The following is a 27,097-nucleotide window of genomic DNA, read 5'->3' on the forward strand; positions in this document are numbered from 1 at the left end:
AAAAATTTCAATGTGATAATTGACCAAACTTAAATTGTAATGTGAGTGATAATAATTTTCAAAAAAAATTTTAATGTGATAATTGACCAAACTTAAAAAGTATCGATAAAATTAATTCAATTTATTAACAACCATCATAATTATTTATCGAGAAAAAAAAAAAATCAAGTTTTTATTGGTGGCCTCCAAAACATAATGGACATACATCAATTTGTTTGCATAAAAATTGAACACCATGTGGTCCACGTCCAAATATAGATTTACGAAGTGGCTTGGCATGTAGCGAAACATATATTAGAGTGAAACGTAGGGGGTTAAAAGTCTCTTTCAGTTTAGTGCGACCAAATAAGTTGTTAGTCTATTCATTCTTCTTCCCTCCTATAAGTCCTGACTCTTTATCTTTGTTTGTGCTCACTTTGCTAGCTGTATCACCCTATTCTCAATCCTATGACTAGCAAATAGTGGGCCACATGAGTCAAAACTATTTAACTGTGACACGTGCATTACCACTTTTGGATAAAGTGTTCAAAAAAAAACCTCTAAATTATTGACTATTTGCAACAAATTCCTTTAACTATAAATATAAAAAAAATTAAAAAAAAAAAAGAAAAAAGAAAACAAATAAGGAATAAAATCAGAGCAGTAATATGGAAATTACATATATATATTTTAAAGCAGTAAATTTCTTTCTTATTTGTTTTAAAGCAGTAAACCATCACTTCACTTCCACCACCTTCTATACCATCGCTCCCTTCCATCACTCCCAACTCTGTTGTTGCCTTCCACCACTCCGTCACTGTCGCCACCGCCTTTCACCACCAACATGGCCCATGGTTTACTCTGTTTCATTTTGTTTCTTGTCATTCCCATTTCCATTTCAGGTTATAAAACCACATTTGTGGTGTCAAAGGATGGGAGTGGAGACTATCGCAGCATCTCAAAAGCCGTTTCTGCAATACCTAATTCAGCTTCGGCTACATACATCATTCACATCAAGCGAGGAATTTACAACGAAGCAGCAGATGTGGGTATGTATAAGAACAGTGTCGTGTTCTTGGGAGACGGAATTGACCACACCATAATATAGTTCAATAAGAGTACTTCCACTAGTTTTGAGACAGACGAATCGGCCACAGTCAGTCTGTGATCACCATCCTAATCTCTTTTTCTTTTATTATTTTTTCGGTAATTATATTTAAATGTGTGTGTCATTGACCCACGAATCAGAAACTAAACTGATAAGAACACATATTACACAATTTGTTTTTTTTGGGTAACCCTAGTATCCGGGAATGCATGAACGCTTAGAGCGCCCTTAACAAGCGGAGGTTAGCTATTAAGAACACCCAGTGAAGACCCAACCCCATAACTAAGGCTTATGAAGCACCTAATGACGCGTGTATATTGTGTACATGCAAATATAGAAGCATGACGTGTGTGTATATTGTGTACATGCAGATATAGAAGCACAACATTTTGTTGCAAAAGACATCAGCTTTGTGAATTCCGCCGGAGTCAATGCCGGACAGGCAGTTGCTGTGAGAAGTGTAGGCTTAAATCATGCATTCTATAGGTGTAGTTTCAAAGGATACCAGGACACTTTGCTTATGATTTCCGGCAGGAAATTTTTCTACAAATGCAACATCTTTGGAACCCTAGACTTCATCTTTGGTGACGCAGGCATCATGTTCCAGAATTGCAACATATACGGGAGAAATCCAGAGAATGAAGGATTGCCCATTATTGTTACAGCTGAATCAAGGGGCATAGCAAACAGTGAATTTTCGACATGCACTCTGTGCACTTATCGTCGTTCTGAAGCAGAATCTTTAATTTATACTGTAATTAGATATGGGTCCCACTCAATTGACACTTAGCTTGATTCAATTAGAGAAATAGGTTATTTGTTTAACTATTTCTTGAATAATTTTAAGCCTTAATTCCCTTAATGTCATGTGCTGTACATTTGGTTCCTTGTTGATTTAATTTTGTTTCAATTCGTCATCCTCCATCACAAATATATCTAAGTTTCTTCTTGTTGCTGAATTTCTTTTCTTTTCTTTTTTTTCCTGAATGGGATTTTTGTTTTATATATAAATCAGAATAGTACAATTACTAAAATGGAGGACATCCTCCAGTACAAAGCAAGTAATGGACTATGTCCATTTTCAAACCAGCAAAGGAAATCCAAGCTAGACTAGAGTGAACCAGAAGAAACAAAAACAAAATAAACCAGAACTAAAAAATCCTGCCCTAAAAATTTTTGATCTTAAAGTCCATTAAAGCTTGCATCTCTGCAACAATCTCCCTCAAACCAGAAACATCACAGCATTGAAAATATCAGAGAAAAAACTTCAGCAACAGAGTAATTCAAAGGCCTGCTCAAACATCAATCTTGAAATCCGATGAGACCAGCCCATTGTTATTAACCAAACTCCAATTCCAATTGAAACCAGAACTTTCAAGCTCCATCTGTTCAGGTAAACACAAATCTGTATTTTTCTGTAGCAAGTTTTTGGTTATGGATTTTGTTTTTTGGATGAGTTTGGTTGTAGATTTGATTATGGATTTTGTTGGTTGGGTGATTTTTGTCGTGAATTTGATTTTTAGTTTAGGGATTTGGGTTTTCGATCAGTTTAGGGTTTAGGGATTTGTAGTCTTTAGAATACTGAACCTTCTTTTTCTTTGTAGAAAGTGTTGGTACATCTTCTTTAGTGCAATCAAAATTTACAGAATTTAAAAGCCCAATTTAACAAATATTACAAAATAAGTCCAAAATTTCTCCTATTCCCTGATCTATCCTTATATCTAATAGGCTGTATCCATCCGAATGTTGGACTTCTCTTTCTCTATCCAACCAAATGTTAATGGGCTTAAATTAATGAGATTTTAAATACAGCATTGTGCAAATTTTGTATGAAACGAGGTAAAGAATGATGGAACTGCTTTCAGAGACTGAAACCAAAACCTGCAAGTGAAATAACAAACCATGCCAGTCAGTACATTCCCAGATAGCTAATGCTGCATAATGAACCTAATCGAGTGAAGAAATCATACAAACATGGCTATGAATAAGTAATAGTTTTATACGTTTTAAAGCAACCAACCCATTCATGGCCATAATACCTTGTAAAGTGACTGTAAGAAAAGTTTCTCATCAAAACACCAACTGCTCATGCGCTTGAGGAGAGCTAAAAACAAAAACAAGTACCAACGATCAGTAAGAGCAAAATCTAAATAAATTACCCTCCATTTAAAAATAACTGCTCAAGACCTATTCGCATGCAACAGTATATCAAGTCTTGCAGTAGATGAAATTTTCAAAAAACAAGAAAATAAAAAATCAAATAAATTCTCATAAAATTGAACAGAAGAATTTGAATAATGAATTACACAAATCTCGGGCTCACTAGTCAATGGGAATCCAGAGGTGTGACTTGTGCAAATCTCAAAGTTATGGAAAATTTTACTCATATTGAGTTGGAAGAGCTGAATCCCAAGGCCAGAGGTTGGAGTAAGTTAAATTATTAGTTAACCATCTGTCCAAAATGTTAAGAAGAATATGACAAGAAAGAAAAACTTCAGATGAAAAATGAATTAGTGGAAGAAAACAACAAAAATCCCAAAGGGTACTTGTGGCAAATTGTGCCTTGACCATGCGTTTGGATTTAAAGTCATTGATAATACACACTTCATAAAGGGTACTAGATATAACTGTAACATTAGATATTAATCAGGCTTAGTTAGCTCAGAAAGTTTCACATGATATTATCCTAGATAGAATACAGTAAATACAATATCCAAGAGTCCAACCCCATTAATGTGTGTCCCAGAAGGCAGGGGTAGAGAGGACAGTAATGGCTTTTCTACTCCTCCGACCTGGCATTCTCTAGAAGAAACAAAATTTAGGCAGGTCTCAAACATACTTGAACATTTTTTCACTGAAAAGTTGCTTGAAGATAAACAATTATGCACAGAAGGAAAACTTTCGTATATTAGCAGATTATTTTTATCTAATCATAACCAATTGAATGCTGAGGTAGTGCTTAAAGGATGCGATTTGAAAATAAATAAATAAATTGCAAACATATTGAAAGTTATCAATGTTTACAAAATTATAAAATGCACAGCGAAGTGTTTCTTCATGTTTTTCATAAAGTATATCAAAACAAAAATTCTAAACTACAACCTAGGATGTTGCTTTTATTGTGATCACTTATCAATGACATAACTATGTAAAGGCTTAATCTTCTTTGCAAAACTAGTGTTTTTCTTTTTAATTTATTCTAAAAAGAAAATGGTAGTAATATGTATATCATAAAAAGTACTTTCCTTTTTAATTTATACCTATATAGATATATATTTTGTAGTGTACATATCTGTATTAATCCAACACACACACAATTATACACATATATTTCCATGTTCCTTGTTGTAAACTGTATGTGTATCCTATTTTTCAAAAATAAAAAATAAAAATTATATCACTTTATTTGTAGCTTATCGTGTCCAATCTTGTCTCCATGATCATGCTTCATCCTTGGATGCTATGAATGAGATGTTTCATATTGAGAGAGTACTACAAATTCCATACATAGATTCAAATAGAAATAATCACTAGCTATCAATTAAATTGTTACCCAAAATCTTAGATTGAATAAAATTTGGGATAACACCTAGTTTCTGCTGTGTTTTTACCTAAGACAGGTTTGTAGAACTGAAAGAATTCAAATCATTTTTATGCGTTATGTTAACTGGATTAATATTACAAACTATTTTCAAAAATTCATACAACCAAGTAGTTTTATGAGTTTTTGTTTTCCAGAAACTGTTTTGTAAATTCTCTTAATCAAGCAGGTTTGAAATCTGAAAAACTGAAAGCTGTTCTCTGAAAACTATTTTTGAGAACTGTTCTTGAGAACTGTTCTCTGAAATGCAATCCAAGCAAGGCCTTTATTTTCAGCTCATTCTTTGACTGCTATTTACCTTCTAAACACTGATTTTATTGGCAAAGCTTATGTTGCTGGGAATTTCAGTTTCACATTACCCTTTGAGTCTAGTTTCTAAGTCATTTTTGTTTGCTCTGTTTCGATTTAAAATGAACTTTCTACGAATTTTTAACTAATTGCAGCGCAGATTTTGTTTTGTAGATGATTGTGATGTGTTTAAGTTGATAATTATGGGAGTAGCGCAGTGGGATTTGGTTTGTGGTTATTTGGGTTGAGGTAATGGTCTGGTTTTATTTGGATGGTTTTTCCTAATCATGTTTTGTGATTGCCCCTAATTTCAGGTCGTTACACACATGTAGGCTGTAGAGATCAGTAGAGCAAAAGACAAACACTCCTCCTTGATCCTAGAGTTTGATTGGAAAAAAAAAAAAATCACACAGAGTGACGCACAAGTAACTGTAGAGATCAGTAGAGCGAAACACGAACACTCCTCTCCTTGATCCTCCATTTGCTCAATCAAACTCTATTGCTGGTGGTGCATACTTTCATCAAGCTTTATAAATCTTCAAAATGGCTCTAAGTTTAATTTGTTTCTTTTGGTTTCTTGCCATTCCAATTTTTGCTTCAAGTGATAACACCACAATTGTGGTGTCAAAGGATGGGAGTGGGAACTATAGCACCATCTCAGGAGCTGTTTCTGCAATACCCAATTCGAGTTCAATCACATACACCATTTACATCAAGCGAGGAATTTACAATGAAGAAGTACATGTGGGTAAGGAGAAGAAAAGTGTCGTGTTCTTGGGAGATGGAATTGGCCAAACAATAATACAATTCAGCAAAAGCAATTCCTCAGGTTACAGGACATCCGAATCGGCCACTGTCGGTAAGTTACCAAATCATCCCATCCCTCTTTTTACATCGTCATTTTAAGACCTTACATGTAGCTTCTACCCTCTCCATTGATTGGCTACCAGTACTTGTAATAAATTGCTCAAGACATAGGTTGTTACATATAACTTTTATCCTCTCCGTTAAATGGCCATCAGTGCTTCATTTTCTAATTCAAAGTGTAGGTAAAGAATGTGAGGAAGTAACAGAGGAATATGGTATCAGTTTTGTTACTACTAAATGCGGGTTGGATTAATTTTTTTTAGGAATGATCCAAAAAACATAATGGTTTCTAGATCTTAAAATATTTCTGAGGGTAATTAAAAGATACTAGTGACCATCAGTCTTCCAAGTAAATAAGTTGTCCTTAAGAGAAATTTACATACAAATTTCAATTTAAATGTTGCTTTTCAAATGTTAAGTTCATGTTTTAGTATCTACTCTTTATTCATATATATATATATATATATATATATATATATATATATATATTGCTTCTTATTTTATCCCATTTAGATAATTATTCCCTGATGAAAACAATCTATGAATAATCAGAATTATATTCGTGGTCCATGTCTTAATTTTGCCAGAAGACTGTCACAATAGCTACCACTAAAGCAACAATTTATTCACAAAGAAGTAGACCAACCATAGTTTGTGTATGACAAATAGAATCTGTAAGGTGAGGTGCTTGATTAAGCTGTTTTTTCATACTTTCTCCCATGTATTTGCAGCTAGTATTCATCCAAAAAGCATTAAAATAAATTGTTGCCTAGGGCAAAAGCAAAAACTTACAGCTACACACCACAAAAAAAATACTATGTCCAACATAACAAAATACAAAGCCCAGTAGGGGAAGAGATGTCTCACGCGATTTTGGATTACTCGTTGAAATTCTAATAAGTATATATAATGGACTTCTTTAAATTTTAAGTTGTAATTAGGGTAAGAGAATAATCCGAGCTAGCAGGAGGCTCTCTATGATTTTCAATATGACAATAGCTTTATCTGGGTGCTGATACTGAGTGACATAGGGCAAATTTGTTGAGGAGGGAAACATTTAGCAAAGACAACAGAGATGTTTAGCTACCTTACATTTGATCTAAAAGAAATGTGATTAATTGATATAATGTTTCACTTACTTATTAGACTCAGTGTACTGTAGAATCAAAAGTCATCTGACACTGTGTTTATTGTTTACACGCAGATATAAAAGCAGAACATTTTGTAGCAAAATACATCAGCTTTGTGAATTCTGCCGGAGTCAATGCCAGACAAGCAGTTGCTATTTTCAGCGGAGGCTTCAATGATGCATACTACAGGTGTTCCTTCGAAGGATACCAGGACACCTTGTATATGAAATCTGGCAGAAAATTTTTCTATGAATGCAACATATATGGAACCGTAGACTTCATATTTGGTGACGCAGCCATCATGTTTCAGAACTGCAACATGTATGCAAGAAATCCCGGCAATAAAGGAAAGCCAATTGTTGTAACAGCTGATTCGCGGGAGAAAGCGATGGCAGCCACTGGAATAGTAATTCAGAATTGTACCATTACAGCGGCACCAGATTTTGGACCATCGATATCTTCCAGAGCATTCCTTGGACGCCCATGGAGAGAGTATGCAAGAACGGTGGTGATGGAGTCTTTCCTAGGGGATATCGTAAAACCTGCCGGCTGGTCACCGTGGGATAACAGCTCCAGATTGGATCATTTGTCCTATATTGAATACAACAACAGGGGTCCGGGAGCAGCAACCAGTGGCCGGGTAAAATGGCCAGGTTTTCAAATTATAACCAACTCTACCCAAATCCTACAATTTACTGCTAAAAACTTCATCAAAGCAGGTGATTGGTTACCTTCAACTGGAATACCATTCATTCCGGGACTTATTGGAGGTTAAAACTAATGTAATTAAAATTATATGAATAATAAATGATTTGGATAGAAAGGAAAAGTGAATTGTCCTACCAAATGTAACTGACTGACTGGTTTGAGACTCTGTTAGTTGCAACAGGTTTTTTTAACTTTGCTATGTTTTCTGTAACTGTTTTCAAATCTTTGGTCTGTTTCTTGAGACTGGTTTTTTAACTTTACACTGTTCATGCCTTCACTCGATTAGATTGATGATATCATACTTACCAATACCTAGGTATACCTGTTTTAATTTTGCTAGATGCAAAGTAGATAGTTAGAGTACGAGTAGAACTAGCTATACTCACTTGTTTCTTAGACTAGCTAATATTAGGTTCCATTTAGAGGAGAATTAGGTGTGACTAAGATGTGTGGCGCAAATCAAGTAGTCTTATGTGTAAATGTGTACTTTAATTAGACTTACGTAACTTTGATTGATAATTACAAATACATGAATGTTTGTAAAGTAATATATCTTGTTTTGATTAATGTGTAATTAATTGTACTTACACATAATTATGTTATGATCTTTGTACTTGTGTGCTCATTATTGATCAAAGTTTAAGTCTAGAATAACAATTGGCATCAATTAGGAGAGTTTAGGAATTACCAGGATTGATGATCTTAGTTAATCAATTGGTTGTGTGATTGTTTGCTTTTAGGTGTTTTTGTGTGAATTTTGATGATTACATGTGTGTGCTGTTGATTGGGTTTAATTTTAGGAGAATTAGTAAGGAACATAGGCTAAAAATTGGAATTTTAAAATGGCTTAAGATGTCTGCCTCTTCAGCAAATTGCAAGACACTGAGAGCAGGTTTCTGGAATTCTATCCACTAGGCGTCTACTCTAGTAATAATTTCAAAATCAGATTTTGACTCCAGAGAGTTAAATTCTTCACCATATAAATTTTTATTCAAATCTTCACTACTAAGATTTAAAAAGATAGGACTAGACTCTAGAAGGAGATTAATTAATTATTCCTTTAAAGGAAAAAGATTAATCTAGGATTCTACAAACGTTTGGACTTGGACCATGTATTAATTCACATTTAGACTGTGAATTGGTTCATCAAACTATGTAATGTGAATTTACATTATTACATATCATGGATTTTAGCCTTTTACCATTTGGTATCATATACTTAGGCTTTTAATATTTTATTATTGTCTTTGCATAAGATTACATGAACATGACTTAGTGACAAGCTAAGTTATTTATTGTGAATAGAAAGAGAAGTTAAATCAAAGACCAATGCTTAGTTGCTAGATTCATTTAGTGCTAAATGTATTCCATTTTATGTAGTATATATTATATCATGACTTGTTAATTGGTAGCTTATGATCAACAACAACAACCACAGAGCCTTTTCCCAATTATTTGGGGTTGGCTACATGAATTCCATGTTTCCATTCCGCTCTATTTAAGGCCATAGTCTCAGTCAATTCACATGTTATCATACCTTTCTTTACTAACTCTACCCAAGTTAACTTTGGAATTGGTACTTTATGAACACTTTGTACATTAGAGAGGTCGTTTATTGTTACTAGGTATTGGTGATTCTGCATTTGTGTTATGATTGACATTTATTTATTTATTTATTTATTTTTGTGTGGTAAATGTGGTGATTTCCATTAATATAAAAAAACATTCAGTACAATTATATGGATAATCTGCATTGTCTTAACCTTATGCCCTTTAAATGTTGCATTTGCATGTGCTTTTTCATTAGTCAAATATATTTTGTCATTAAGAGGTTAATAAACGCAATTTTAGCTTAGCTAAATATATTAGAACACTAAGTTATTGATTAAAGGAATTTTAGCAAAACTTGTATATAACTACTCACTAAGGCATTGTGTTCTAACTTGTATATCTCTACTCACCAAGGCATTGTGTTCAAACTTGATAATCTAAATTTCACAGTCTTTTTGTATTAATTAGATTATACTAGAGAGTATTTATTCTCAAGTTTTTGCATAAATCTCTCAATTGGTTTATAGTTGAACATGAAACTTTTAATTGGTAAATTTCCTATAGTTTGCCTAAAGACTCAATCCACCCCCTCTTCAGTCATTGTTTGGGCAATAGTGATATTCTAGTCTGATTCTTACTTTGCATTGTGACATATAACTCTTTTTCATATAAGGTTCTTAGCAACTCTAATGGTAGTGACAGGAGGGGTGTTAAATTTGGAGTAGCACCACACGCACCACAAAGAAGACAAATTTAAATAGTTTCAGAAGAACCAAATCCGCTACTCAACAAAGGATGAAAGGAGTACGCTCTTATGGGGTTCTGCCCATATAAAGTTGATGTAACTAAAATCTAGAGGTGCAATGTCTATAATTGAATAGCTTTATAAAAATGAACCTTAAGAAAACATAAAAATCATACAGACTTGCCATCTGAAATTGAAATCATTGAAGGATTTGACATATGAAATTGATATCGTTGACGGATTTAAAAGTTGAAGTTACACCCTCTCTAATAGCTTAAGCTTTTAGAGTAGACGGTTGTTAACATGGTATCAGGCATAGACAGTTGTTAACATGGTATCAGAGCAGGAATAGACGATTCAAACCTCACCGTCACCTTGATAATTAAAATTGAAACACGTGTTGGACCAAAAGAAATCCATTCGTGAGAATAAATCATTAAAGAGGCTTTCCATGTTAAACCACCTAGTTCATGCACCTAATCATGTATGCAGATGCTGGTACACACACAAACACAAATGGACATGCAAACATGTGCATGCACTTGCACACAAAGACATGTGAACTCAACCACACATGCATTTGGATTAAAGAAATCATTTCATCATAAAGCATGCAAATAGAGGGAAAATGATCAACTAGCTGAGTTGTGGAATTAGACACACAATTAAGACAAATATTTATTGATTCAAATAATCGGATAGATCAAATTATTATGAAAATAGGATTTCAAGCACAATAAAGATTTTATATGGCATAAAATAGCATGTAAATAGGATTTGCGAAATGAAATTCACATGCCTCACGCATAAAACTTGGAAATCATCAAAGGGGATAAAAAAAAGGAAGTTTATATGGCATTGTAACAATATAGAATAGACAAATCGAAGAGTCAAATAAATATATTACCAATACAACTAATGAGCAAAAAAATACAATATATTTCATATCATGCAAATATTACTTTAAAAGATGGGAAAAGTACAACAAAAGAAGCCACAAACTGAAAGGTTAGAGATGCAAACTTTAATCAAATTTTAATAGAAGATTCTAAGATGGTATCTCATGTATGTAGTTTGTGATCTCAAATTTTAATCAATCTAAAGTTCACAACATTAGTATACGAGAGGAAGCAATCTATAGATACTGAAACTACATCTGATATATAATAAAGAATTCACAACATGCAATTATACAAAATAATAATAATAATTGAAATTCTAACCTTAAAGCTCGTTACCAATAATGTCGAAAATAATAGATATCTTCAACACCAATAGCAATCTACCAAGCAAGCTGTATGCACAAAAACAAAGTAAAAATAAATTAGGAATTATTGTAAAAAAAATAAAAAAATAAAATAAAATCTCCTTCACAAAAACATATAGATTGATACTTTAGTGTACAGTTTGAACATTTAGTTTAAAAAGTAACTCTTACTTTGTGATAAGCACATTTGACTTGACTAAAAACATTATTGTAGGAAGAAAATTAAATACATGTCATGATAAGAAGAAAAAGATAAAATTAAGGCTGAGAGTGATAAGTGTTCAGGGACCATCATCTTAAGGATATATATGATCAAAGGCTGTGTAATATATACAAAATAAATGAGACAGTAAAGCACTACACACTCCTATGTTGCATGAGAGATATCAAACATATTTGAGAAGTTGGTAACAAAAAAACCTATCATTTTTAGATCATTTTGTTACATATCTTCCCCACTCAGCATTCATAGTTTTGAGGTTCATATGTTTTCTAATCCCATCATGCAAAGCAGCATTTCTTTCCCTCCAAAAAACTGTAGGCATAACTTCATAAGACATTGCAGGAATTTAGATTTCAAAGCAGAATCTAAGAACCATTTCACCAGCTGAAGCACATTAATATGTTGAGGACCAGCAGCATTTGTGAGATGAAAACTCTTCTCCCAAACTTCTCTAGCAAAAGAGCAGTCGCAAAACAAATGGTCCCCATTATCTATTATGATGTTAAGTTAATCTAGGATTGTAATATGTTAGTAACTGATGGTAATAGAACATTTAGAGAAAATTAATTCAAGTCTGTAATTAATTAATACCATGCTACAGTGTAAAATTTACAAAAATGGTGAAACCTTTAAATAACATTATGATTGTGATTGTTAAATGATAACAGATGTGTAAGTAGTTGCCTGCTTTGTTTAAAGCATTAATGCTGAATGACTAAATTATGAATGTTTAAATAGTAATCTGCAATAATATTAGACTTTCTATATTTGATAGGATATCCTTCATTACTGATGTTGCTGTGTTTTAAGATTTCACTCTACTTGTAGTCTATTGAATGACTGAATGGTTGTCTTTCTATAGTTTTTTTTTTTTTTTTGATAAGTAAGAAATAAATAAAAAGGTATTCAATAAGGGAACACGTCCCTTATACAATAGTGGAATCGAGGCTAAGGCCCCAAAGAATCCAAGAAAATAATTAAATAATCAGAAGAGGAGCAAGAACTCCTCTTCACATAATTGAAGAGAGAACGAATAATATAAAGTTTCAGCGTCGCCGTAGACGACTCCTTCCCTTCGAACATTCTACAATTTCTCTCCTTCCAGATGTACCACCAAACACAATGTCGGACAATTCTCTAATAATCGATTACACCCCTTCTCACACGACATCCTCTCCAAGCATGAATCAAATCCTTAGAAGAACGTGGCATTACCCAACGCATGCCAAACAACCCAAGAATAAGATTCCAACAGTCGCGCGCCACAGGGCAATGCACAAGGATATGATCAACTAACTCATCATCTTGCTTGCATAAGTAACACCAATTAACAAAGCAATTTCCCCTCTTCCTCAAATTATCAATTGTCAGTATCTTACCCCATACAGCGGTCCATACAAAGAATGCCACCCTAGTTGGAGCCATAGAACGCCATATGGTCTTCCATGAAAAGCCCAGGCTATCAAAATTAGACAGACATAAGATCAAAGATCTTACTTCGAAACGACCATGAGAAGATGGAATCCATGTCAGGTCGTCATAACCTCTGCCAACTCCCTCCTACCGATACAATTGCTCCAAAAAGACACATACCTCGTCCAACTCCCAATCCTATAGTTATGAAGCTTGTGTGTGATGAATGTTTAGTTACAGGACAGCTACCTGTTTGATTCTGTACTAGCATTAGACTTACTATAGTTGATAATTGATGTTGTTTGATAATATATTGTTGTGTTAACTACATCATTGATGTTTTGCTTATCCACTCTACATCTCACTCCAAGTAATAATATTTCTTAGCTTGTTGAGCTTATCCTTAGTGTAATACAGTATCTTTTATCATCCAGCTTATTGTTAATGATTTTATATTGCTGGTGTATATTATTTGCTAAATGTTCTAATACTATAGTTAGTATTGGATGCTCAATTTGATAGTTTCTGATGAGGTTCATTCATGACTTGTTCCTTATGTCGATCTTCTAGTTGGTTTTAGTTGTGGTTCTCTTAGATTCACCTTTCTTTAATGGTTTTGTTTATATGATAAATAATCATTTTGGAATATAATACTAAGAACTAAAACCCCTAGAACCTTGGTTCTGGATTATGTGTCTTGAATTTCTTCTGGGTTGTAATTATTGATTTAGGTACTCTTGTCAATTACTTGTCTTTAAAACCTTTTTTTCTGAATGTTTACCTACTTATGATTAGTCTTAAGTTGATAATTAGTATTTTTACGGGTCAATGGGGAAGGGCTCTTGAGATAGGCAATTTTTAGGGTTTTGGTGGTTGCATTAGGGTTTGCGAGGAAGACAGTGTTTTGCTTGCATGCAGGAGGGACAACCCTCCTCCTTGCCGACAAGACCTTCTCCCACCCATAACCAGTCTACACCACGAACTTCATGGAGAAACTTGTTCACTTCTGAATTGGAGAATCCGATAGTGAACCTCTCTTTTATTCAAGATTGTCACAGTTCAAAGACAGGGCATATTGAAGAAGAAGATGTACAAGAGGAGATTGATTACTGGAGATTGTCCTGCTGTGATGGGCAAGAAGCCCTACTTTTCTTTCCTTAAATCATACATATATAAACAATGGGGTGATTCTGTCAAGGTGATTCAACTGAAGAATGGCTTCTTCCAAGCAAAGTTCATACCTTTAAGGGGAGACTGATCGTCAACAAAAAGTGGGACAAAAATGTGAATCTAGAGAGGGGTCTCTGCTTGGATCAGTTCCAACATGGGTGAAGCTATATGGATTGCCGATTCATGTACGCAGTACTAGAGCAATATCTAAGGTCTGTTCTATGTTCTCTAAGCCGTTATATATGGATGAATCTTCAACTTCTATAGGAGGAATTATGTTTGTTAGGGTTATGGTTGAGCTCGATCTCCATAGGGAATTCCCAGATGAAATTTCAATTTTCAATCATGGAGAGGAATGTCAAGTGGGGGTGAAATATGATTGGAAACCACAGGTACACATTCTGTAAAAGAGTGAATCATCTTGTGGGAAAATGTCCACAAAAAGTTCATCAAACCAATAAAGTGAAGAAAACCACTGAAAAGTGAGTGATCAAGAAGGGTGGGAAATTAATTGAGTTGAACGAGACCAGTGAGGAGATGGAAGTGGTGCCAATGGTTGAAAAGACATTGAGACCTCAAACCCATTTGATGTGTTGCAACACAATGAAGATGATGTTACAGATGGTATTGAGGCTACAGAGGAAGATGGGATTTACACCATAAATAAGGATGATGCTTTTGACGTTCAAGTCAGTGGTGATAAGGTGGCTTCCCTTGAGACCGGAGAAGATGATGCTAATGTGCAAACTATGATTGAACAAAGAGACGGATTGGAAGATTCAGGTGGTCCTGGTTCAGGGATGCAAGAGAGTAATGTCGCAGATGATACAAAGCATATGGACGGAGATGAAACTGGCAAAGACGCAAAGAAAAGGGATTCTATCATCCTGTTAGAATGTTTCTCAATTTCATCATAGTGCTTTATTTGACGTGGAGAAATCTTTAGTTAAGGTGGACCTATGAAGAGATCCTTGTTCAAGGTGGAGCACGTACGTGAAGACATATTTTGATCACATGTTGATTACGTGAAGAATTGGGGCATTCAAAGTTGCCGACTTTGGCTTATCTTTGGCTACTGCCAAAGTTGAACCGGTTCAAATGGGGTTGAACCGGTTCAACATGCGCGTGTAGTTTTTTGGCTTTGGCTACTGCCAAAGTTGAACCGGTTCAAATGGGGCTGAACCAGTTCAACTTGGACAGTGAGTTATTGGAAGCTGCGAGAAACAGTTTCCTAATTAGTTTTGGAAGCCAGAAGACTTAGGAAAAAAGCGGAAGATTTGGGGAAGAAGTTGTACATCTATTTTAGATATGGGTACGAGAATTTTGGAGATAGAGAGAAAATAGTTTAGAGAAAAAGAGAGTTGAGATTGTGAGAAAGAAAAGACTGTGTAATCAAGTTTTTGAAGTAAAGTTAGTTGTTCTTCGCCCGTGGACTAGGCAATTTGCCAAACCAAGTAAATCTCGTTTTTTTGCTTGTGTATGATTTTTTATCTGTTACATTTGTCAATTGTGTGTGTGAAACCCTAACAACTGGTATCAAAGTCATGGCAGCAACTATTACAGATGGAAAGTACGTGGTAGAGAAGTTTAATGGAGGAAAAAACTTCAGTTTTTGGCAAGTTCGGATGCGGGATTTACTGGTTCAACGTGGTTTAGAAGATGCTTTGGGTAAGCAACCAGGAAAGACAAAAGATGCAGATTAGGCGAAGATCAACTTGAAGGCAATGAGTGCAATTCGATTAACATTGGTAGATGATGGACTTTTTGGGGTCTTTGGATCCTTAGGCTTTCTTTTTTGCTCTTGGTTCTTGTACAGCTCTTGGGATGCGTTCCCCTTTTGAACGCTATTTATTACAATTTTACTTATAAAAAAAAAAAAAATTAGCAGATGATATTGTGTATGATGTAATAAAAGAAGATTCAGTAGCGAACATGTGGAAGAAGTTGGAGAATCTGTATATGGGAAACAATCTCACCAAAAGGTTAGTTTTAAAGCAAGGGTTGTATTCCTTCAAGAGAAAAGAAGGGGTAAGCCTTCAAGAACATCTTGGTGCGTTCAACAAAATTATTTGTGATTTGTCTAACATTGATGTCAAGTTAAGTGATGAGGATAAAGCAATTATTTTGTTAACGTCGGTACGCCCTACCCATAAGCATTTATTCAATAATTTGCTTTATGGGAGAGATACCATCTTGGTGGAACAAAAGAGTGTTTTGTTCTCTAATGAAAGTTGAATGATGAAGAGAGTCATGATGGTCAGGCTCAAGTTCTTATTGCTCAAGAGAAGAAGAGATTTGGAGCTTCAAGAAACCTTGTACCATTGTCAGAGAAAAGATGTTACAAGTGTGGAAGAAAGGGGCATATTCAGTGGTATTGTCCAGAAAGAAAGGAGAGTGCATCGCTGCCATTGTTGTGTCTAAAGATACGAAAGAAGAGAGTGATAATGATGAAGCATTATCGATCATTGATAATAAGGGAGAAGCTAAGGAATGGATACTTGATTCTGCTTGTTCCTTTCATGTGTGTCCTCATAAAGAATGCTTTGCTACCTACAAGCCTGTAAGTGGTAAGGTATTTATGGGGAATAATGCCTCTTGTGATATTATGGGAATTGGAATAATTAAAATCAAGACAACAAATGGTTTGGTAAGAACTCTAACGAATGTACGCCATATTCCAAGTGTTAGAAGGAATGTGATCTCTGTAGGAGCATTGGATTCCAAAGGTTGCTAGTGTGAAGTGAAGAATGGATTGATGAAGATTAGAGAGGGCCGTGACAAGCTTTTGGGAAGGAAGGTCAACAATTTGCTGAGAATAGATGAGTATGGTGGTGCGGCGAAGAACGACAAGAAGAAGAATGATGAATTTGAGAAAAGGTGGAAATTGTTAAGTGTTTCTCAATTTCGTCATAGTGCTTTATTTGAGGTGGAGAAATCTTTAGTTAATGTGGAGCTATGAAGAGATCCTTGTTCGAGATGAAGCACGTACGCGAAGACATATTTTGATCAAGTGTTGATTACGTGAAGAATTGGGGTGTTCAAAGTTGCCGATTTTCGCTTATCTTTGGCTACTGCCAAAGTTGAACCGGTTCAAGTGGGGCAGAACCGGTTCAACATGCACGTGTAGTTTTTTGGCTTTGGCTACTGCCAAAGTTGAATTGGTTCAAATGGGGCTAAACCAGTTCAACTTGGATAGTGAGTTATTGGAAGTTGCAAGAAACAGTTTCCTAATTAGTTTTAGAAGCCAAAAGACTTGGGAAAAAAGCGGAAGAATTGGGGAAGAAGTTGTACATCTATTTTAGAGTTAGAGACTGATATGGTAACCCCTTGTAGGCAAGTTAATCCTTGTCCAACAAAGATTTGGGTTTGAAGACTATAAATAGATATGGGTATGAGAGATTTAGAGATAGAGAGAAAATCGTAGAGAGAAGAAAGTTGAGATTGTGAGAGAGAAAAGAGTGTGTAATCAAGTTTTTGAAGTAAAGTTAGTCATTCTTCGCCCGTGGACTAGGCAATTTGCCAAACCACGTAAATCTCGTTTTTTGCTTGTGTGTGATTTTTTATCTACTATATTTGCCAATTGTGTGTGTGTGAAGCCCTAACACATCCATGATAGGGGTGGGGATTATATGGAGAAGATCATGCTAAAGTGCAAACTGTGATTGAACAGAGAAGGATTGGAAGATTCAGGTGGTGCTGGGTCAGTGATGCAAGAGAGTAATGTCGCTAATGATACAGGCTATATGGACGGAGATGCAAAGAAAAAAGATTCTATCATCCTTGATAAGAGAGGGATTATAAAAAGGGGGAACAATTGAGCTCAGTGAGTAAGCAATCTGAAGTGGCTAAAAAGAAGGCCAAAGGACAAGTGAAAGGAGTCACCTTGTCTAGAGTGACTAGAGCTATGGCAGCTGGTGGGGCAATTCCACCATCCCAATCTTCTCAATGATAGGGAGTTGGAATGTGAGAGGCCTAAATAGGTCTAGAATGCAAAAGGTTGTGAGCAAATTGATTAAAGATCAAAAGCTTTTCATTGCTTGTTTTGTTGAAACTAGAGTACATCAAAATAAATTTGATAGAATTACAAATAAGTTGGGTAGGAGTTGGAAATGGTTTGCTAATTATCAATCACATCCTAGTGGTAAGGTGTCGATTGGTTAGGATCCTTCTAAAATTCAATTTGATGTTGTTAGGGAAGATATGCAATCTATTTTATCTGATGTTAAGATCATTCACTCTCAAGAGTGTTTCTTCTTGACTACTGTTTATGCAGTTACTACTGTTAGATAAAGGAAACATATGTGGGGAAATCTGCAACATCACCACATCGGATCCGGATGGGAAAGTGATTGGGTATAAATGGATGGGTATGCAGCACTACCCAACAGTTTGAGCTTTTGGGTAAATGGGCAAGTGCCCACCCGTTACAATTGGTATCAGAGAGCCAGACCCAGTCCCAGTCCTTGATCCGTTGTCACATCAAGCGCTCGGCCCGGAGGGTATTTGGGTGCCTCGAGCTACAATGAGGGCGTTGCGAGTTTGGGTGGGGGGAGAATGTAACAAATGTCATTTGTCCCACATCGGATCCGGATGGGAAAGTGATTGGGTATAAATGGGTAGGTATGCAGCACTACCCAACAGTTTGAGCCTTTAGGTAAATGGGCAAGTGCCCACCCATTACACTAGTCTAGTACAAGGTCCTTGGTTGGCCATGGGGTACTGGAATGTGGTGAGATTCCATGGTGGAAAACAGGGAGGTTTGAGGATTCCACAAAGAATTATTGATGCATTCAATAGTACTCTTAATTCTGTGGGTTTAGATGACTTGCAGCTGGGTAATGTGGGGTGGACATGGTTTAATAGCCAGTACGCTAGCAAGAGGATATGTGCCAAGTTGGATAGAGTTCTGTGTAATGCACATTGGTTCCAAACTTTCAAGAATTCCAAGCTCTTTCTTTCTGCCCCTTCCTTCTCAGATCACCATGCTATGATAGTACAGTATGATGCTTTGTATGGTATGGGAGCTAAACCTTTTAGCTTCCTTAAAATTTGGTGCCGAGACCAAGAGGTTGATCAGTTGGTGTCTTCAGTTTGGCAAGAGTACACTACTGGCAATCCTATTCACATATTTATGAAGTTAAGGTTGGTGAAAGAGAAAATCAAAATTTGGAACAAGGATAAGGGATCCATTTTTGACCAGTTGGAGAATGCTTCAAAGAATTTGGAGAATTCACAAATGAAACTTCTTGCTGACCCTATGAATACTGATCTCCTTATAGAGGTTAATAGAGTCAAGGAAGAGGTGGTTCATTTGCATTCTAAAGAAGAAATCCTTTGGGCTCAGAAGTCTAGGGTGCAGTGGTTATCTGATAATTTTTTTTTGATAAGTAAAAATAAATCAATTAATGCTTCTTTAGTTGGTAGACACAAACACATGCCTCCACTGAGGTTCAAACCCCTGACCTCACTTTGGAAAGTACGAGCCTGGTACCGCTAGGCCACAAGCCTGTTGCAGTGGCTATCTGATAATGACAATTGTACCAAGTTCTTCCATCACAAAGTTAAACAGAGTAGGGCTATTAATTCTATTATTAATCTTGAAAATGAGGGGGGTACCATTTCGACTGATCAAGGAGTGGCTTAAAGGTTTTTAAAGGAATCTATATTCTGCTACAGATACAGGTAGGGAGGATGTTTAGCTGCAGCAACCTAGGAATTTTCTGAACGCTAATCAACAAGCTGAGTTGGAAGGTTGGTAACAGAAGATGAAATAAAGAAGGTGGTTGTGGATTTGTCTCCTGATAAAGCACCAGAGCCTGATGCTGCTAGATTCTATCAGAAGTTTTGGAGTCTCATTAACGATGATTTAATCCAAACCATTGTTTTCTAGTTTCAGAATGCTACAATGCCTAGAGGTATGAATGCTACCTTTTTGTCATTAATTCCAATGAAGATTGGTAGCTGTAAGATAACTGATTTTAGGCCCACATCTCTTTGTAACACATTGTATAAGATTGTTGCCAAAATTTTAGCCAGCAGATTGGTAGGGGTGCTTGACAGTTTGGTTGAAAGGAACATATGGCTTTCATCAAGGGTAGGAAAATTCAAGGTAATATCATTCTTGCCCATGATCTCCTGAAAGGCTTCTCCAGCAAGAATGGGGATACTTCTATGGCCTTTAAAATTGATTTGAAAAAGGCCTATGATTCTATCTCATGGGACTTTTTGTTCAAGATTATACAGAATTATGGGGTTGGTTATCAATGGCTTGAATGTGTGAGAACTGCTAATTTCTCAGTTCTTAAAAATGGAGTTCCTGCTGGTTTTTTTGCTGCTGGCAAGGGTATTAGGCAAGGGTGTCCATTATCACCATTGTTTTTTACTCTGTTTCTGAGTATTTCTCTAATCTGATGCAAAAGAAGGTTGAGGATGGGCATATTGAGTTAAGCAAAGATGTCAGTAAAGTCGGCTTGAAAATTAGTCATTTTTTCTTTGCTGGTGACTAATTTTTTATTATTAAGCTAGCTTGACAAATGCCAGAAATGTGATGAGTGTCTTCCAAGAGTTTCAGCAGGCTTCTGGTCTTATGGTCAGCAAGGATAAGAGCCATGTTTTCTTTTCAGGGGCTGTGAGGAGAAAAAGAAGCTTGCTTAGAATTATGCAATTTAGACGGGGTGTTTCCTATGAAGTACATAGGTTTACCTCTAATTGATAGAAGTTTGAAGAGGAATCATTGCTCTGCCTTCATGGACAAAGTGGACTCCAAATTGACAGTATGGAACACACTCAATCTTTCTATCACAGGTAGAGTTCAATTGGTCAATTCTGTCCTTACTTCCTTCACATACTACTGGTCTGTTTTCAATCTTCTTCACATACTACTGGTCTGTTATCAATCTTCCTCAAGCTGTGAAAAGGACTTCTCTTAAAAACTGAAGAGATGTATTTGGGGTTCGAAGGATAATGCTAAGAAGCTGCACATGGTAAGTTGGAACAAGATAGCTTTTCCTAGAAAAGAAGGGGGTTTTGGCATTAGAAAGATTGAAGATATTAATTTTGCAGCCAAATGCTCTTTAGTTTGGAATTTCATCCAGAATAAATACACTTTATGGGTTGCTTGGTTCAACATGAAGTCCACCAATAAGTCTAATTTCTGGAGTTACATTCCTAGATCTACATATCCTGCAATATGGAAAGCAATGCTGCAGGTCAGAGATTTCATGCTTAATAATATTACTTTCTGTGTGGGTGATGGTCACTCTTTCAACCTGTTGCTGGATCCTTGGGAATGGAAGTCCTTTAATTCAGCAGTTCAGTTTGAGGTTTTGGAGATCTTGTGTTGTTGACAAAAGCTATATGGTGCATTCTTTTCTGCAAAACAGACAGTGGTCTTTTTCTCCTGCTATACATTCCTATATTGCTGATCTGTTGAGGACACAAACCATTAATTCTGTGGAGAAACAATCAGATGGAATCATGGTAATTTTTCTATCAAATCTGTTTGGGGCTCCTGTAGAACCACAGTTTCTTGAGTTCCTTAGTTTCAATTGATAAGGATGGAACTGATCATTTATTTCTGCATTGCACTTTTGCTGTGGAGGTTTGGGATTGGTGGTGCTCTTTGCTGCATCTTCCTACTCGAAGGGTAGGTTCTATTCTACATACGACTCTGCTTGGGTTACTCAGATTGCTAGTGGTAATTCTTTTAAATCCAAGAATATCAAGTCTTTCTTTGTTACCATTCTTTGGAACATATGGAAAGAGAGGATCAGCAGGGTGTTTAATGGTACTGCCAGTAATGATTCTCAGCTTGGCATTGATGCCATCATGGAATCCACTTTCATCATCGGCATCTCAGCTGAAGTCTTTGTGTCTTTATGTTAGTGCCGATGTTTGTTCTCTTTATGCTTTCTTTTCATTTCTTTCTTGTACTTGAAATGGTTCTTGCCCACGCCCAGTAGTTGTTGTTTTCAGTAGGGGTATGCCCCTACTTATCTCTTTGTACATATTTTTCGATCTTTATTTTTATACAACCACCCCATTCGGGGGGGAAAAAAAAAAGTATTTTTACAATTAGTATGGATATTTAACTAATGATGTTTTGTCATTAGCCAGTTTGGGTTAAACATTTTGCTATTTGCCCTATTGGTTAATTATTTCTTATTTTACTATCTTAGCATTACGTATACTTTGTGATTTTCCTATGTTCACTATCGCAGCTATGTTTATGTTCTGTGCTAAGTTATGTCTTACTAATATACATGCCATGTTCTGCTCTGCAATTGGTTACTTGCTATCACTCCCACATCATCACTCCTTACCTTTATGGACTCCACTGCTTATTTTGATGATGCCAAAAGGGGGAGAAATTTTGATGATGCCAAAAGGGGGAGAAAAATATGTAGCTTGCAGCTTGCATAGTGGATTGATGTGTTATACACTTGCATAATGGATGTGTTACGAAGAAAATATGCAGTCATGGTTGTTGTGACATAATATGTAATTTGTATTTGGTATGTGCTTAATGTAATGTGTTTCTGTTATTAGTGTTAGTAATCTGTTTTCCATTTGGAATGTGTTTAATGTAATGTGTTTGTGTTATTAATTGCTAATTCATTGCAATTAGAAAATGGATCATTTGGGTCACATTGCTTGTAGTCATTCAGCACATGCCAGGTCAGACTACTGAGCACTTGAAGATCATTTAGCACACTGTTAGCTTACACTACTGAGCGCATATGGCATATTGAATACCAGCTTGATAGGAGTAGAAGCAATATTGTGCACTTCATATAGAATAGGAGGGGCAGCAGTAATATGCACCTTATATAGCTTAGGCATAAAAGCAATATATTGCATGAATGCATAAGTCATGTCTTTAGTTGACTCCATATTTGTCATTATTATTTTTGGCACAATGGCCATAATTAGACTTGGTATCAATTATCAAACTATTTAATAAATACAGTTAGGGGCAGTTAGCCTCACATTAGCATTGTTAAAGCTTATACATATTCTAAACTTAACAGGGGGAGAAATCTCTAACTTATGTGATTGATATATGCATATTGAAAAGGGAGCTTTGCTTATGCAATATCTTTTATCCCTTGTGTTGTGAAACACATCAATAAATTGTCATCATGAAAAAGGGGGAGATTGTTGGCCCTAAGGTTTCAAGCCAAGTGAAACTTGATGATTTTGATGATAACAGCCTATTAGTGTGGGAATTTAATAGTCTACTTGAGTGTGGTGAATTTCATAATATTATATGAAACTCAAGGACAAAGTAGATCCGTGGAATTAAATGTTCAAGATCAAACATGGGTCAAGCTCAAGGAACTTTAAGTTAAAAGATCAAATTCAAGAGCAAAGGCCTTGGACTTCAAAGGACTTACATGAAGATTTGAATTCAAGAAGCCACATCACCATGGAACTCAAAGCTCAAACATCAAAAGATCAATGGCAAAGTTGGAGTGGATCCAAGCCTAAGAAGATCAACCCAAAATGCTCAAGATTGAAGATCAAGAATTGGGTAGGATAGTATTGGGCGAGTGATTAGCATTTCATGTAAAGTTATTTTTTAAGTAACTTCATTTGAATGCTCAACCCTTTTCTTAGTTGATTCTAGGACCCAATGCACCTCATGCATTTCATTTTAATGGTCCCTAGACTTTCAACAAAAGGCCTTAGACTTGATTAAACCATACTACAAGGTCCGATGGCTATCTCACAAATGTGCTGAAAGCCTAAAACTGACCATAAATGTTCAGGACTTGGGCACACTTTAACAGCCATAACTTTCAGTGTGGTTGAAGTTTTTATGTGAGACCAGTGACACCAATCCATTGGAAAATCGACTTCAAGATCTTCAATTTGGACATAAATTTGGCCTCATTTGAATTTAAAACGAGTTATGCCCTTTCCAAATTGGTCTAAACATGCAGGCTGACCAAAACTGAGAGTACCGAAATGAATTTCCAAACAGCCCCTTGTGTACTCCAACTGTCACAAACGGCTAGAATTTGAAAAAAGCTATATACAACCCAATAGTCATAAACAGATGACCAAAACTGAGAGTGCCGAAATAAATTCACATGCCTTGCGCATAAAGCATGGAAATCATAGCAGAAAAAGAAAAGGACAAAAAAAAGAGTTTATATGGCAGTGTAACAATATAGAATACACAATTCAAAGAGTCAAATAAATACATTACCAATACAACTAATGAGCAACATACAATATATTTCATATCATGCAAAGATTCCATTAAAAGAAGTGAAAGTACAACAAAATAAGCCACAAAGTAGGGTAATAAAGCACAGATCCTTGGTATACAGACCAGCAAAAGCACTGAAAATGTGCAGCGTTTTAAGCTAATGTAATATACAGCCCAAAAAAAAAGTAATGTGATTTTCATTGGTGATTACATTAAAAGAAGTTAAAAGTATAACAAAATAAGCCACAAAGTAGGGAAATAAAGCACATATCCTTGGTATAAAGGCCAGTGAAAGCACTGCAAATATGCGGCATATCAAGTTGATGTAATATGCCGCCAAATTTAAAAGTAATGTAATTTCAATTGGTGATTTTATGAAGACATTTAGATAAATTAACTCAATTGAACCACACCCGACTGTTACCTATATAAATTCTGACAAGGTAAGAAGAATACTTCATGGATACTTCAAAATTAGTTAATTAACCACAATTGACAAGTAGGACATGAACCTCCAAAGGTTTGAGTTCAATTTATAGGAGTGTCAAAAACAGTTAAAGAGGGTAATAAGTATCGGAAGGGATTAGTCTTGCATCCGAAGGGAGTTGGGACATCCTCAGTTATAAAAAAGAAAAAAACCAATTGTTTATAAATCGTCTGAGTCTATATATATTTGTGTGCATAAATCATATTTATTAGAGAGAGAAAACTAGTAAAGACATGAGAATGTTCTCTGTTTAAGCAGTTATAGTTACAGAATAATTCTTAAAAGAAGAGAAAATTCTGCTATGCAGTGGGTACATGGTCATTGGTCATACAATGTCAGGTAACTACTACATCTTCTTTTTGTTACTTCTTAGAGATGATTATAAAATGGAAGACAGACCACACGTCCAAACAACCCCAAATGGTCAATAATTGAAGGTGCAGAGAGAGAGTCCAACTCAAGTTATTTCATATCCTACACTGAACATTTAAGCTCTTAAGCAACCACAAGTTATATGGTAAGCACCCACGTATATATCCAACCAATTAATCCTAGATTTTATGATAGTATTCAATTATGAATCATACCAGCCTACATGCATGGACCCTCCCCTCCATACTTCACATGTAAAAGTAACAATTCCGTTTTCCCTCTTTCTGTTTCAACCCCACCTGCACCATATTTTACTGGATTGCTGATAATACATATTGAAGAATAGCAGTTTGTGGAGTAGAGAATTCTTAAATAGAGCTACATATCTATCAAATATTAGCATTGGAATTATAACATAAATTTCTATTCTGGATGCATGTTTTACGCCCGAGGCATTGTGACAAATGTTTTGCATGCAAGCCTCCCAGGGCCCATCATTTCCGTGTCTACAGAAGGTGTGTTTTGAGGATGGTAGGTGTTCTTTTCATTCTTTTTGCTAAAATAGATGGATACATGATTTTTTGTTGTCACCACAATTAGAACTTTCAATTCGCAGTCTCACCTCACATGAGAAATTGCATGCAGGACTGGGTAAACAATTCTGTTTCTAAGTGGCCAACTTCTGTCATCAAGGTTTTGGAGAAGAAGATGAGGGATTTCCTTTGGGGTTCAAGTGATTCTAATGAGAAAATGCATGCCCTTAACTGGAAGACAATTTGTTCACCTAAGGTTGAAGGTGGTATGGGGGTGAGAAAGTTATCTGATATCAATAATGCCTCTTTATGTAGATTGGTTTGGTACTTTCTGCAATCAAAAGACTGCCTCTGGATTGCATTGTTTAAAAGAAAGTATACAAAACATGCAAATTACTGGAACTGTTCTCATGTCTCCTGGATTTGCAGCTACCTAATTGTGTTTGCCTAGTGCAGTTATCTCAATGGTTTAGTACTACTTTCCACTATAATGGTTTGCAAGATAGAGTTGCTAGAAGAATATTTTCTACAGTATTGAGAGATATACTAGGATTTAAAGAGTTACAAGGTCTTTTTCACCGATTATTCAGCTTATTTGGTGGGAGGTGCTGGATTTGTCCTCCTTGGGAGTTCAAGATGCACTTGATCTGTATGGTGCATAAGTTGTTACTCTGTTTGTCTCTCTCTTTTCATTGGAGGTTTTGACCATTCTTTAGTTCTTTTGTTCTAAAGTAGTAATCCAAAGGGATGCCTTTGCTTATTATAGCCATGTACATTATTGTTCATAACTATAATAATTTCTACTTTGCCCAGAAAGAATAATAATAATAAAAATAAAAATAATTACAGATGACCCTTACAAAAGAAAAGGATTAAAGAAGAAGAATTCTTGGTATAGCCCGATTAGATGCTACAATTAGGTGTTTAGGTTAAAATTAGTAAATTTCGTTATGTTTGTATATATTAGGGCATATTATGTATATATACATTTTAAACAAACAGTTCGAATCATTACCAAGACCGGAACTTACCTCCTAAAACTGAGATAGTTTCCTTTCTGAAAATCTCTGGAATAGAGTAATAGAACGACTCGGCTCAGGAGTTGAACAAAGAAAGCGACGTTCTTGGCCGACCCAGAAAACCGATCTCTGCAACAACAACTACTCCTAGGGCTACCAATAGAGGCATCAAGAAAACCGATCTCATTCTTGGAATTTCATTTTTATTCCACAAAATTCGCCACTCACCCTTCTCCCGTTTTTCGCCGGCATGTATTGAATGGATTAGGGATTTAGGATAATGAAGGATATTCATTCCAAGTCGATAAAATTTCAATCCTTATTAAATCCCAATCTCATAGACAAGTGGGAATTGATTCTCAATTTCTCATACCTCTGGTTAACTTCTTAGAAAGGTAGCAATTTAATGATTTGCTAATA

At 35.6% G+C, this 27,097-nt stretch overlaps 1 long non-coding RNA gene across 1 annotated transcript; it reads right to left on the minus strand.

Moving 5' to 3' along the window:
* Window positions 1-1,753: 1,753 nt before the first annotated feature.
* LOC132294567 (uncharacterized) lies at window positions 1,754-27,097 on the minus strand. The gene is made up of 4 exons (XR_009478109.1): window positions 26,690-27,097; window positions 11,201-11,271; window positions 3,127-3,191; window positions 1,754-2,968 (listed from the first exon to the last, which is right to left on the minus strand). It is a non-coding gene; the product is annotated as an uncharacterized LOC132294567 (long non-coding RNA).

This window comes from Cornus florida, unplaced genomic scaffold, assembly GCF_030987335.1.
Source record: "Cornus florida cultivar Cherokee Brave unplaced genomic scaffold, ASM3098733v1 CherokeeBrave_3.0.0_Hap2_Chr02, whole genome shotgun sequence".
Taxonomy (NCBI): domain Eukaryota; kingdom Viridiplantae; phylum Streptophyta; class Magnoliopsida; order Cornales; family Cornaceae; genus Cornus; species Cornus florida.